The 15000-nt window shown below is 43.0% G+C and overlaps 1 protein-coding gene across 1 annotated transcript in view; it reads right to left on the bottom strand.

Moving 5' to 3' along the window:
• The window catches only part of ahr2 (aryl hydrocarbon receptor 2), a 95817-nt gene that overhangs the window by 34308 nt on the left and 46509 nt on the right, over positions 1-15000 (bottom strand). The gene's annotated exons all lie outside the window — the stretch shown is intronic.

The raw sequence follows: 15000 nt of genomic DNA, 5'->3' as shown, positions 1-15000 counted from the left end.
GTGTAGTGTGTGTGAGTGGAGTGTTTGTGAGTGGAGTGTGTGTGAGTGAAGTGTGTGTGAGTGGAGTGTTTGTGAGTGGAGTGTGTGTGAGTGAAGTGTGTGTGAGTGAAGTGTGTATGAGTGAAGTATGTGTGAGTGTAGTGTGTGTGAGTGGAGTGTGTATGAGTGAAGTGTGTGTGAGTGGAGTGTGTGTGAGTGGAGTGTGTGTGAGTGAAGTGTGTGTGAGTGGAGTGTGTGTGAGTGAAGTGTGTGTGAGTGGAGTGTGTGTGAGTGGAGTGTGTGTGTGAGTGGAGTGTGTGTGAGTGAAGTGTGTGTGAGTGGAGTGTTTGTGAGTGGAGTGTGTGTGAGTGGAGTGTTTGTGAGTGGAGTGTGTGTGAGTGGAGTGTGTGTGAGTGGAGTGTTTGTGAGTGGAGTGTGTGTGAGTGAAGTGTGTGTGAGTGGAGTGTTTGTGAGTGGAGTGTGTGTGAGTGAAGTGTGTGTGAGTGAAGTGTGTGTGAGTGTAGTGTGTGTGAGTGGAGTGTGTATGAGTGAAGTGTGTGTGAGTGGAGTGTGTGTGAGTGGAGTGTGTGTGAGTGGAGTGTGTATGAGTGAAGTGTGTGTGAGTGGAGTGTGTATGAGTGAAGTGTGTGTGAGTGGAGTGTGTGAGTGAGTGGAGTGTTTGTGAGTGGAGTGTGTGTGAGTGAAGTGTGTGTGAGTGAAGTGTGTGTGAGTGGAGTGTGTGTGAGTGAAGTGTGTGTGAGTGAAGTGTGTGTGAGAGGAGTGTGTGTGAGTGGAGTGTTTGTGAGTGAAGTGTGTGTGAGTGGTGTGTGTGTGAGTGGAGTGTGTGTGAGTGGAGTGTGTATGAGTGAAGTGTGTGTGAGTGGAGTGTGTGTGAGTGAAGTGTGTGTGAGTGGAGTGTGTGTGAGTGGAGTGTGTGTGAGTGGAGTGTGTGTGAGTGGAGTGTGTGTGAGTGAAGTGTGTGTGAGTGAAGTGTTTGTGAGTGGAGTGTGTGTGAGTGAAGTTTGTGTGAGTGAAGTGTGTGTGAGAGGAGTGTGTGTGAGTGGAGTGTGTGTGAGTGAAGTGTTTGTGAGTGGAGTGTGTGTGAGTGAAGTGTTTGTGAGTGGAGTGTGTGTGAGTGGAGTGTGTGTGAGTGAAGTGTTTGTGAGTGGAGTGTGTGTGAGTGAAGTGTTTGTGAGTGGAGTGTGTGTGAGTGAAGTGTTTGTGAGTGGAGTGTGTGTGAGTGGACCTTAACCTCTAACACACAGGGACTTTCAGTTAAGTAGCTGCAATAATATTGTTGTTACAGTATTATTTTATAATATAACATTATTTTAATGGCATCAGTACATAACCAGTGTGGTAACTCCAAATGCCTCTATAGTAACTCTACAGTATGGATGGTGACTCGACATGTCTCCATAGCAACACCAAGGAATGGTAACTCTATGGTTGTGTAACTTTACCTGGCTCTATAATAACTCTACAGTAGAGGAACTAAATGATTTGTAGTAACTTCATGGTACGGTAAGTACGTGGCTCTATAGCAAATCTACATGGTTATATGGTAACTCTACAGCACGGTAACTCTACACGGCTCTATGGCAAACCTACAGGGCTCTATAGTTACTCTACATGGCTCTATGGTGACTCTACACGGCTCTATGGTAACTCTACATGGCTCTATCATACCTCTATATGGCTCCATAGTAACTCTACACGGCTCTGTGGTAACTCTACTATGGTAACTCTACATGGCTATTTGGTGTGTGAGTGGAGTGTTTGTGAGTGGAGTGTGTGTGAGTGGAGTGTTTGTGAGTGGAGTGTGTGTGAGTGAAGTTTGTGTGAGTGAAGTTTGTGTGAGTGGAGTGTTTGTGAGTGGAGTGTGTGTGAGTGAAGTTTGTGTGAGTGAAGTTTGTGTGAGTGGAGTGTTTGTGAGTGGAGTGTTTGTGAGTGGAGTGTTTGTGAGTGGAGTGTTTGTGAGTGGAGTGTGTGTGAGTGAAGTTTGTGTGAGTGAAGTTTGTGTGAGTGGAGTGTTTGTGAGTGGAGTGTGTGTGAGTGGAGTGTTTGTGAGTGGAGTGTTTGTGAGAGGAGTGTGTGTGAGTGGAGTGTGTGTGAGTGAAGTGTGTGTGAGTGAAGTTTGTGTGAGTGGAGTGTTTGTGAGTGGAGTGTGTGTGAGTGGAGTGTGTGTGAGTGAAGTTTGTGTGAGTGGAGTGTTTGTGAGTGGAGTGTGTGTGAGTGAAGTGTGTGTGAGTGAAGTTTGTGTGAGTGGAGTGTTTGTGAGTGGAGTGTGTGTGAGTGAAGTGTGTGTGAGTGAAGTGTTTGTGAGTGAAGTGTTTGTGAGTGGAGTGTGTGTGAGTGGAGTGTGTGTGTGAGTGAAGTGTGTGTGAGAGGAGTGTGTGTGAGTGAAGTGTGTGTGAGTGGAGTGTGTGTGAGAGGAGTGTGTGTGAGTGAAGTGTTTGTGAGTGGAGTGTGTGTGAGTGGAGTGTGTGTGAGAGGAGTGTGTGTGAGTGAAGTGTGTGTGAGTGAAGTGTTTGTGAGTGGAGTGTGTGTGAGTGGAGTGTGTGTGAGAGGAGTGTGTGTGAGTGAAGTGTTTGTGAGTGGAGTGTGTGTGAGTGGAGTGTTTGTGAGTGGAGTGTTTGTGAGTGGAGTGTGTGTGAGTGGAGTGTGTGTGAGAGGAGTGTTTGTGAGTGGAGTGTGTGTGAGAGGAGTGTGTGTGAGTGGAGTGTGTGTGAGTGGAGTGTGTGTGAGAGGAGTGTGTGTGAGTGGAGTGTGTGTGAGTGTGTGTGAGTGGAGTGTGTGTGAGTGGAGTGTGTGTGAGTGTGTGTGAGTGGAGTGTGTGTGAGTGGAGTGTGTGTGTGAGTGGAGTGTGTGTGAGTGGAGTGTTTGTGAGTGGAGTGTTTGTGAGTGAAGTGTGTTTGAGTGGAGTGTGTTTGAGTGGAGTGTGTGTGAGTGGAGTGTGTGTGAGTGGAGTGTGTGTGAGTGGAGTGTGTGTGAGAGGAGTGTGTGTGAGTGGAGTGTGTGTGAGAGGAGTGTGTGTGAGAGGAGTGTGTGTGAGTGGAAGGTACGTCTTTCTGGACCTCAGCAGACATTCAAATCCCGTCTGCTTTAAATAAGCAAGACCATGCAAATAGACGTCTGAGAGAAGGTGAGAGACAGAGAGAGAGAGAGAGAGAGAGAGAGAGAGAGAGTGAGAGAGAGGACGAGAGAAAAGAGAGAGAGAGAGAGAGAGAAATGTAGAGAAAAATCGTCAGAGAGAGATGGAGAGAGTAGAGAGAAACAGTGAAAGCGAGAGAAAGTGGGAGAAAAAGAGAGAGAAGAGAGAGGCAAAGAAAGAAAGAAAGAAAGAAAGAGGGGAGAGAGAGAAAGGGAGAAAGGAAGGAGAGAGACAAAGACAGACAGAGAGAAATGTCAACGCCCACCCCCCATAAAAGAGGAAGTGTGTGCGACTCTGTTTTTAGAAGCTATAATCGCTCGACTAAACCCCCCGCCCCCGCCCTCGCCCCCGCCCCACGGACCAGACACAGACCGAAATAAACAGAGAGCGAGACAGACAGAGAGAGAGAGCGAGAGAGAGAGAGACAGACAGAGAGAGAGAGAGAGAGAGAGAGAGAGAGAGAGAGTGAGGTATGGTGTAGGTAGAGTGTGACTTAGTTATTATGGTTGAACTGGCCTATTATTTCATTTACCCAACAGCCACCAAAGTACATGTCCTCACTCAGGGCAGGTCCTCAAGCTCTAATCCACAGCCATCCTGACCTGCACTCCTCTATGTGTCGTTTTTTATCCCTCCTTCCTCTCATTGACTCCCATTCATTTTCAACAACACGTAGGTACCACTTAGCAACTCCCTACGAACGACTTAAAAAACACCTCATACACCATGGCAACTGCCTAGCGACGATTTAGCAGCCGCATGGGATCCCATAGCAACTGCCTAGGAACACCTTAGCAACCACCTGGGATAACATAGCAACCGCCTAGCAACAACCTAGCGGGAAGTGGGAACCATTTACGCTGCGTGACGTTTCTAGTTAGTAACAGCTTGTGCTGAGTGCAGCAGCAGCAGGAGTCCTGACCCGAACCAACATATTACTGCTGTGTTAGCAAGAAAAAAAAACTTTAAAGCTCTTTTATTAGTTTTTAAGGCCATTTTTAAGCAGCACCTCCCAACACGCCAGACTGTTCGACTGAATCTGCTCCACAACCACGTCTAACGCCACCAAACAGATTTCTCTCTGCTCCTAGAGCCAAACTCAGCAGCAGTGAGGCTGCATTTAGAGTTCACGCTCCCAAACTGAGGAACACACGACGAGCACCCTCAGTCAGCAGCTTTAAACTTCAGCCTTTTCCCTTTTACTTTAGCTTTTCTCTGGTTTATAGTGTTCATATTGTGTTTTCTGGTTTTATTTTATTTCATCTACCCACTTAAAAAAGGTTCTTTAGTAAAGACAGTGGTTCCTACATAGAACCATGAACACTTAAAGAACCATTTGCAAGCTTGCATGGTGAGATGGTTCTTCAGATTGATGGAGAATGACTTGTATATGGTTCTATAAAGCATCAGAAAGCGTTCTTCTACTGTTACAAGCTTGACATCGTAACAATAGCAGAACCCTTTTTGGTGCTACATAGAACGTATTAGCTGATATATGTGAATGTACTGCCTTGATTTAATTTGATTGGTTGCTGTACTAATAAGAAATGAAAGCTGTGTTACTAGCTCCGTGGGACGGGGCGGTTTGGGGCGGGGCAGTTTGGGGCGGGGCAGTTTGGGGCGGGGCAGTTTGGGACAGGGCGCTAGTAACGCGGCTTTCGTTTGTTAATAGTACAGCAACAAATCGAATAAAATCAAGGCAGTACATTCAAATATATCAGCTAAAACATTTTTTTTTAAAAATGAGATTTAAAAAGTGTTAAAAGACGTGTTTTGCTGTCTTCGCTGGATCAGTTATGGATTTATCTCATTACAAACAGCCACAGCACTGCTGAGTGGACTTGATGTTACCTATCGAAATGGTAGCACCGTGATTGTGACTGTGATGTCATTGGAATGCTATCAATAAGAGGAAAAAAGTATCAGCTACTAAGCTGAAATTCCTTGTTCCTTTCTCGGGTGTAACAGTGACCACAGGTTAGGTCTATTCAACTGACTGTATCTTGCAATGATGGACATAAAGTTGCTATTTAATCCACAAACTCCACCAACCTTCCAAAAAAATCCTAATTCAGCTCCCGCTTACACACAAACACACTCCTCTGCATTCACATAGCCGGCTAAGCTGCCCGGAATGTCACAAAACAGCACAGCTGTCCTCTATTTGAAGTCTGACCTCAGTAACCGCGCACACACACTTTTACTGCTCCACCTGTTTAGGACCGTTTTACAGCCTCTCGTCCATCATATTTATCCAGCGGAGGAAATCCGCTCTGCCTTTTCAGGCTTCAACAGCGGGAGTGTCCAAGAAATGGCACGGTACTGGCCCTGACCAATGTGGGCCGCTTTTAAGGCCTTAACACACTGAGTACAATATATTTGTGTGTTGTTTAGTATAAATAAATACCAAACAAAAGGTCCACTCACTGTCCACTCTATTAGACACTCCTACCTCGTCAGTCCACCTTGTAGTTGTAAAGTCAGAGACGATAGCTCATCTGCTGCTGCACAGTTTGTGTTGGTCATCCTCTAGTCCTTCATCAGTGGTCACAGTACCGCTGCCCACAGGACGCTGTTGGCTGGATGTTTTTGGTTGGTGGACTATTCTCAGTCCAGCAGTGACACTGAGGTGTTTAAAAACTCCAGCAGCACTGCTGTGTCTGATCCACTCAGACCAGCACAACACACACTAACACACCACCACCACGTCAGTGTTACTGCAGTGCTGAGAATGACCCACCACCCAAATAGCACCTGCTCTGAGTATGCAGAGAAACAGATGGACTACAGTCTGCAACTGTAGGACTACAGAGTGAAACTATACGGTCAGTGGAGCTGATAAAGTGGACAGTGAGTGGAGATACAGGGAGGTGGAGTTACTGTTATGGCTGATTGGTGTATGTATGCTTTAGTTTGGTATTTAATGAATGAATGCAGACAGAAGGAGAAGAAATCTCTTACCTGCAGGACAGGAGTGACCATCATACAGCACATGGTGGAGAGAGAGAGAGAGAGAGAGAGAGAGAGAGGGAGAGAGAGAGAGAGAGATCCATTAGTGTCAAGACTTCAATGCTTTATTGTACAGTACATTAGCAGTGGGCAGTATGGCCAAATGTCATTGTTCAAATTCGAGATCATTGTTACGCTCCCTGTGAAACATGGTGGTGGTAGTATCACGGTTTGGGCCTGTTTCGCTGTATCTGGGCCAGGACGGCTTTCCATTACTGATGGAACAATGAACTCTGAATTACACCAGCAAGTTCTAAAGGAAAATGTCAGGACATCCTATCCGTGAGCTGAAACTCAAGAGAACGTAGCTCAAGCAGCGAGACAACGAACCTAAGCACACAAGCCGTTCTTCCAAAGAATGTTTAAAGAAGAATAAAGTAAACCTATTCGTGTAGGTTTTGTAGGTGGCTTATTATTCTGGGATGTCCCTTCACTTTTAATGTGATACATTTTTAACAACCAAAGCAAAATAGTGCAAAATAGTAAAGACAAAACTGAACAATATATAAATAAACCTGTCGATTTTGCTTTCCAACACCCGGAAAAACCAGCAAAACTTTCACTTCTGCAAAGCTGAAGCCAACTTTTCAGTTCCACCTTAAATAGGGCAGCAGTAACATTCTGCCCTGTATGGGTGCCTGAATGTCACGGCTGCACCATTTAAGGTGGAACGGGAATTTCAAGATAAGTAGCCAAATTCTGCTTCGTCAAATTTCTCAAGGCATTTGTCTCACATGAGCGTCCCGTATACAACCTTACGCTAATGCTAATGTTCTATAGTCCATGTTTACAGATAACAGTGAGTCAGACAGAGTCAGAAACCACAGAATCAAGACTGTTAGAGACACAGAACAACTAAACACGGTTTGAGGTGAGTGATGATTCAGGCATGCAGTTAGCACCATGCTAATTTTGGTTAGCATAGGCTTCCATTACTTCTTAGCTACATTAGCCTCGTAGCTTCGGCGTAAAACTTCAGACATCTTGACTGATCCTACATTTGGGGGTGCTATTGGGGTGGGATTGGGGTGGGACTGGGGTGGGACTGCGGTGGGACTGGGTGGGGGTGTACTTTAGATTTTTTGCTAATCTATCGCTTTAAGTCTAGAACAGTCGGAGAGCGCGGAGCCGCCGAAGAAGGAAAGCGCTTTGATTTAAACACTGAAACAAGATCCTGAAGCCGAACATCTGGAGCGTCAGATTACACACACACACTGAAACAGGCATGTGAGAAAGAGAGAGAGAGACAGAAAGAGAGAAAAGAGAGAAGAGAGAGAGAGAAGAGAGGAGAGAGAAAAGAGAGAGCAAAGATCTGAGAGAAAGATCGAGAGAAACAGGAGGGCAGGAAACAGACAGACAGAGAGGAGAGGGGGAAGAAAAATAGAAAGGAAGAGTGAAAAGAAAGGAGGAAAAAGAGAGGAGAGGGCTAAAGAGAAAAGCAAGAGATGAGAGAGAGAAAAGAAAGGAAGATGAGAACATAGAAAAGAGAAAGAGAAGTGATAGAGAGAGAAAAAAGAAAGCAAGAGAGAAAAAGAAAGAGAGAAGAAACAGATGAAAAAAGAAGAGAGAGAGAGAGAAAAGACCGAAAAAGAGAGAGAGAGAGAGAGAGAGAAAAGAGACAGAAAGAGAGAGAGAGAGAGAGAGAGAGAGAGAAGAGACAGAAAGAGAGAGAGAGGGAGAGAGAGGGGGAGAGAGACAACTCTATCTCTTTTTATCTTTCTTCTCTTTAGTTTTTCTTTCTTTTCTCTGCTCTTCTCTCTATCTCGCTCTCTCTTTTCTCTCTTTTTCCCTCTTGCTTTCGTCCCTCTCTCTCTCTCTCTTTGTCACTTTTCTTTTTTCTCTCTTTTTTCTCCACTTATCTTTCTCTGCTCTTTCCCTCTCATTCTTCTCTCTCTCTCTTTTTCTGTCTCTTCTCTCTCTCTCTCTCTGCCCTAGTAGCCGATCTCTATCTTAGCGTCTTTGTGTCTGCTGGCCGTGTGTTTACCCAAAGCTCAGAGCTGAGGGCCTTTAACACACACACACACACACACTCACACACACACACACACACACACTCACACACACAGACACACACACACACACGGCCGCTTTTCTCGCATCTCATTTTACAAGAAAATGTCTCTCAACGTTTAACTTTTAACGAAGTCAGCTCCTCATTCGCCAGCGTCTTGTTTGAATTTTCCCGTTCCACCTTAAATGGCACCAGAATGTAACTGCTGCACCATTTAAGGTGGAACAGGACAATTCGAACAAGAAGCTGGCGAATGAGAATCTGACTTCAGTGACTTTTCAGTCAGTTTCTCGTTGCAGATTAAACATATCAGGAAACCAGCTGGAGTGATTATAAATGCGAATAAGTCCATTCGTCTCCAAATTAACGATGTTCGTCTTAAACCTTTCTCTTCGCCGTTTCGTTAGCTACTAGCTAGGCGAGATCGTTATCTGTGTTGCTATGGTGACCAGCAGTCTGCGCTGATCTTCAGGGTTAAAGGGTGAATTAGCAGTTCTACATTAACTCCAGAGTTTAAGACCATTTATTGTTAAACTGTGTTGAACGATCAGCAGAGCTTTATTTTACTGTAAAGGAGGATTATTTTATTTTTACCTACAAATCTGATTCTGCTGTGGAGCCGCAACAGTAAAAGAGCCGCATGTGGCTCCAGAGCCAATACGGGTGGAGACACGCCGGCCGGCGAAATGGACATGGAAAATGTAAGAATCTACAAGCAAGTTAACATAATGCCTTATTATTCAGATGGTAGTGATGCTGTAGTACTGCAGTAGGCCTGCAGGGCGGCACTAGACCTGAAGGCCAGTCTCTCTATTTCTGCTTTAACTCTTTCTCTCTTTCCTTCTCACTCTTTCTGTCTTTCTCTCTTTTTTCACTGTTTCTCTCTTGCTCCCTCTCTCTCCCCTCCCTCTTCCTCCTCTCTCTCCTTCTCTCTCTTTCTCTCTCTTCCTGTTTACATTCCTCTGCTGTAGATGAAAGCAGCTCTGATCAGACATGTTGAGTTTTGCATCCACAGGCCCACACACACACACACACACACACACACACACACACACACACACACACATACACATACACACACACACACACACACACATACACACACACACACACACACACACCCTTACCCACTACAGTGGGACATACACATATATACATACATACAGCACTGAGCAATAGTCTTTGCTGCTATTCATCAGAAAAACACTAATATTAGAATAAACATAAATAAACACTTACATGCATTTAATAACCCGGTAACTGCAGAAAATCAGATTTTGTCAGTAAACCGATCAACGTGTTTACATGTACTCGAGTAATCAGATAATGGGGAAACTCCAGGTCTACATGAGTCAGACAGTAATCAGATTTCTGCTTTGCAACCAGCCAATAAACTCACAGTAGAAGACGCGACGTAAACGTAACGTAAAACTCAAACTTCATGAAGCGGCTTTTTTAAAACATCGACCCACTTCACCTAAAAATATGAACATACATCATCTAGAAGATGAAGAATATTTAAATCCTTCATTTTATGCTCCAAAAGTGTTTTGCTGTGTCTCGCAGCGACGCTGCTCGCTTATTTCCGGTGCTACTGTCTGATTCGCGCAAACTGAGAAATTCGAAAGAAATCAGAGTAAGAGTTTACATCTGATTACTGAGCTAAAATCCAGCCTCTTTATCAGATTTCATAATCGGACTTCTAGATCAGAGTATGGTGTTTACTTGACCAGTTGAATAGTCAGATAACTGCAGAATCGGATTATTGAGTGCATGTAAACGAACTCAGTGACTTACAGGAGAATGTATAAACTTTCTTGCCGGTGTCATGTTCAATAAGCGTGGACGTCCCTGAGAAAGGCAGCATCTGTTCCCCCAAAATCTCTTTTTAGTTTTAATGGTACTTTCACAGATGTGCAGGTCACCCACTGATACCCCCAACAACCCCCCCCTCTATACTAGGACAGATGCTGGATTTTAAACTTTACACTGGTAACAGTCTGGATGGTCCTTTTCTTCTTTGGCCCACCGTCTATTATTTCTATTATTATGTAACCAGAATTCTATCCAAGAAATTTTGGGCCATTTCTTTTGGTCCATTCATCACAAAATTCACATACAACATGAAGAGAAACCGTTGTGTTTAAACTACGTCAAAAAAGTAAAATTTTGTTCTGACAGCAACGTTACAGCTCAATCACAAATCAGGTTCTCAAAATGACAATTTTTATAAAACCCTATGAAAAATGACTGACTGGTTGCACCACCTGACTTTTCAGATTAATTTCACATTAAACAGTCATCTACTTAGACACCCGTAGAAACCGTCCTAAAATTTAGGTTATACTTACATAGTTTTTTTTAATAAATAGGCATTATTATAATAATTCCACTGCTGAGGTCAGACCACCTGACATGGTAAACTAAACCGTTCTGATCATGACTCAAAACACATTTTTACTAAATCTGTGACCTTGGCATTGCACCATGAAGGTCATTTGTGGTCTTCTATATAATGCAATACTCTGGGCCCTCTTTTGTAACAGCATGTCAAAATAAAAGTCCTTTGTGTTTGGTCATGCTGCTTGACTTTTGAGGAAGTAAGAATTGAGGACAAAGAGTTTCAAGGTTGCCTTATTTTGCAACATGGTTTTCAAACATAAACGCTGCCAAATTGTGGTATTAAAATATTATAATAGAATTGTATCCTTTTTTGATAGTTTATTTATTCAGTAAATAGGGTTGGACGGTTGCACCATCTGACATTTTAAGACTTTTGGAGGCAAAAAAAACCCTAAAATTAATTATATATGAATGCACTGCAAATTGTTTTATGCTGCTGTTGGAACAAAAGCTTGTATCTCCAAAATGGTAACTTTACAGGAGAAGGAAAAAACCTACTTTACTTCGAATGTAAGTCAATGGAACCAGATTTTTTTTCCAAGTCATTTTGGGTCATTTCAGTTTGTCCAATCATCATGAAATTTACACACAATGTAAGGGACCACAGGCATTTTCGAATTATGTCATATATATATATATATATATATATATATATATATATATATATATATATATATATGTGTGATTATTATGCAGTGTCAGCAGCTGACTGTAACTTAATTTGCCCTATAATGCAAATCAGAAAGCACTGAGAGAGAGACAGAGAGAACGAGTGAGAGACAGTGTGGTGCTGCAGTGCTGGCTGCTGGCTGTGGTGTTCCAGTGGGCTGAGGTTAGAGCTGAGGTGTGGAGTTCGGGTTTTGGTTTGGGGTTTGATGGTTACTCTTTAAGGGTTTCTCTTTCACCAGCACAATCGCACACAAGAACAGCTGACGAGCAAAAACACACTTTTCTCCAGTCTGTCTTTCAGAAAGCCTCCAATCAGAGCTACATAATCCGTCGCCGTTTATTCACCATCGCCACCTTTCACCCTCCTGTTCGTCAGGACACACACCGCTGCAAGCAAACGTCTGGACACACCTGGTCAAATGATTTTATTGCTTTAGCAAAATAAAGTTAATACACATTTACTTTTTATTTATTATTTATTATTAATTTTTTAGAAAGCAATAAAACATAATAAAATGTACAATGAGGCCTCTACATTTGAATATATGCATATGCATAACCATTTGCATATACAAAATGGGTAATTGTGCAGGGCGTGTTAACTTGTTTCCACAAAACATGTCATTTGACCTTGACTCAGGGTGCCTAGACTTTTGCACAAGCCTGTGTGCCACATTTTTCTTGTTGGTTTTTTCCACTTTTTTGTGTTTTTAGCCATAATTCATTTAATATGGCTATTTTCCAACCTGGTTTTCCGACTGATGTTGTTTTTGTTACTCTACTTTAAAACTGATGCATGCAAATGACCTCTGTTCTGATTGGCTGTTGCTCATTGACAAAGCAGTCTGGGTTGAAACACTCCTTATAACAGCAGCGTGTATGGGTGGGCTAAACTGCCATAGGCTAAACAGGCATATGTAAATGTGTTACAATATAACAGCCTTTATGCATTATAATGTACAGTGTTTATGTAAAATGATCCACTGCAGTATAAACAGTTTGTTCCCACGCTTTTAATGTAAACAGCTTCTTGCAGTGAAGATGACGATACACACGAAACTAGAAGTTGAAGTGATTTTGACACCCGGCTGCAGCGCAATCTGCAGAACCGGCCATGATTCGTCAGTCTGTTCCAACACCTCTGGTTCTCAGCACTCTCAGAACACTCAGCACTCAACAGGAAACTGTGACATGAGTCACTTCACTTTCACCACACAGCGAAAATTCCTGTAATTTACTCGCTCACTAATATGAAAAGTACTGGAATGTGTAATTAGAAATGCTCGACTGAAGCAATGAAGGTACAGTACTGAAAGACGACGGTGGATTTTCTCTGTCCGTTATATTTATATATTTTTTGTCTCTAGAATATTCTACCACACTCACAAGGCCAACCATCAACACTGCAGTCATGCAGTGTTTCGCAAGAGTGCTGGTGTTTATTCAAGAATGATGGTGTTTGTTAAAGATTTATGGTGTTTGGTAAGGGAATGATGGTGTTTGGTGGAGAATGGCATGTTTGGTGAAGAATGACTGGTTGGAGAATGTTGGTGTTTGTTAAAGATTTATGGTGTTTGGTCAGAGAGTGATGGTGTTTGGTGGAGAATAGCATGTTTGGTGAAGAATGACTGTGTTTGGTTGGAGAATGTTGGTGTTTGTTAAAGATTTATGGTGTTTGGTCAGAGAATGATTGTGACTAGATGGAGAATGATGGTGTTTGGTGGAGAATGATGTTTGGGGTATGTTGGTGTTTGTTGGAGAATGTGTAGTGTAGTTTTGGTGAATGTGGTTGGTCAATCTTGGCGTTGGAGAATGATGATTTTTGGTTGGAAAATGTTGCCGTTAGGTTGATGATTTCTAGTGTTTGTTAGAGAATGTTGGTGTTTGTTGGGGAATGTTGGTGTTTGGTCAGAGAATGTTGGTGTTTGGAGAATTATGATATTTAGTTAGGAAATGGCGTTTGTTGCAGAATGTGTACTTTTGGTGAATGTGTTTGGTTAGAGAATGTTTACATTTAGTGGAGAATGTCGGTGTTTGGTTGGAGGATGATGGTGTTTGTTAGATAAGGTTGGTATTTGGTTGGAGAATGATGGTGTCTGTTAGATAAGGTTGGTGTTTAGTTGGAGAATGATGGTGTCTGTTAGATAAGGTTGGTGTTTGGTTGTAGAATGACAGTGTTTGTTAGATAATGATAGTGTTTGGTTGTAAAATGTTGGTGTTTGGTTGTAGAATGATGGTGTTTGTTAGATAACGATGGTGTTTGTTAGATAATGTTGGTGTTTGGCTGGAGAATGACGGTGTTTGTTAGATAATGTTAGTGTTTGGAGAATGATAGTGTTTGGTTGGGGAGTGTTGGTGTTTGGAGAATGTTGGTGTTTGGTGGGAACATGATGGTATTTGTTAGATAATGTTGGTGTTTGGTTGGAGAATGTTAGTGTTCGGTTGGAGAATGACGGTGTTTGTTAGATAATATTGGTGTTTGGTTGGATAATGTTGGTGTTTGTTAGCTAAGGTTGGTGTTTGGTTGGAGAATTTTGGTGTTCGTTAGCTAAGGTTGGTGTTTGGTTGGAGAATGACGGTGTTTGTTAGATAATATTGGTGTTTGGTTGGATAATGTTGGTGTTTGTTAGCTAAGGTTGGTGTTTGGTTGGAGAATTTTGGTGTTTGTTAGCTAAGGTTGGTGTTTGGTTGGAGAATGACGGTGTTTGTTAGCTAATATTGATGTTTGGTTGGATAACGTTGGTGTTTGTTAGCTAAGGTTGGTGTTTGGTTGGTAAATGCTGGTGTTCTGTGGACAATGCTGGGCCAGTGTGTCCTGTGCTTTAGAGACGATGCTGTTACGTAAGCCACTGTACACACTGTATGTTCAGAACACATGACTGTGGTTGCTATGGTGTGGAATGTGTGAGACTCAGCTGCTGTCATGCTGTTGTCATGCTGCTGTCAGCAGCCTTTCTTTAAGAGTGCAACAAACACACTCACACTCCTACACACACCCACACACACACACACCTGCAAACACCCACACACCTGAGTAGGTCATTTAGAAAAAAAAGTTCAGGCTGTCAGTCAAGAACTGGGCCGGGAAACGAAAGCTCACAAATAAACAAACGCACAACATGGCAGCCTGTGTTTCTGTAGTACGCTGGATTACAGCGCCACGTCTACAGCCAAAAGAGCAGCGTTTGTTCATGAAAACGGATACAGCTATTTTAGCGCTGTTATTCTGCACACACACACACACACACACGCACACACACACACGCACACTCTTAGCTGGTCTATTCAGCACAGTGTGGCTTTATCTTCAGAGAGAAGAGATCAAATGACTCGTTCTCTCCCGCAGAGGCCCCCGAACCTCAGCAGGCCTCGAAAACTGCCTCACGCTGATCCGAGACCAGATACACCTTCAATACATACACAGTTACAGCAACAACAGGACGTACACTCACGTTTCAGGGAGCAGCGCTGAAACTAGCAGGCTTAATTTAGTAGCACACAGATGAGCATGTTTAAAAACATGTTTTATTATTCAAACACAAAAGAGAAATGGAGCTAAATATAGAGTTCATGGTAGCGGCAACAATGAAGCTAACATTAGCGCTAACACTGGAGCCAAAAAAATAGAGCTAAAATAGGGCTAACAATAAAGCTAACCTCTAAGGTAACACAAGAGATAAAAACAGAGCTAAACTGGAGCTAAAACAAGAGCTAACACTAAAGCCAACATCTAAGCTAACATCTGAGTTAAAACTAGTGCTAAAATGCAGCCACT

The sequence above is a fragment of the Colossoma macropomum genome, unplaced genomic scaffold (genome assembly GCF_904425465.1).
Source record: "Colossoma macropomum unplaced genomic scaffold, Colossoma_macropomum, whole genome shotgun sequence".
NCBI classification, from domain to species: domain Eukaryota; kingdom Metazoa; phylum Chordata; class Actinopteri; order Characiformes; family Serrasalmidae; genus Colossoma; species Colossoma macropomum.
The sequence above is the reverse complement of the archived record's forward strand: the minus strand, read 5'-3'. Positions and strand labels throughout refer to the sequence as shown.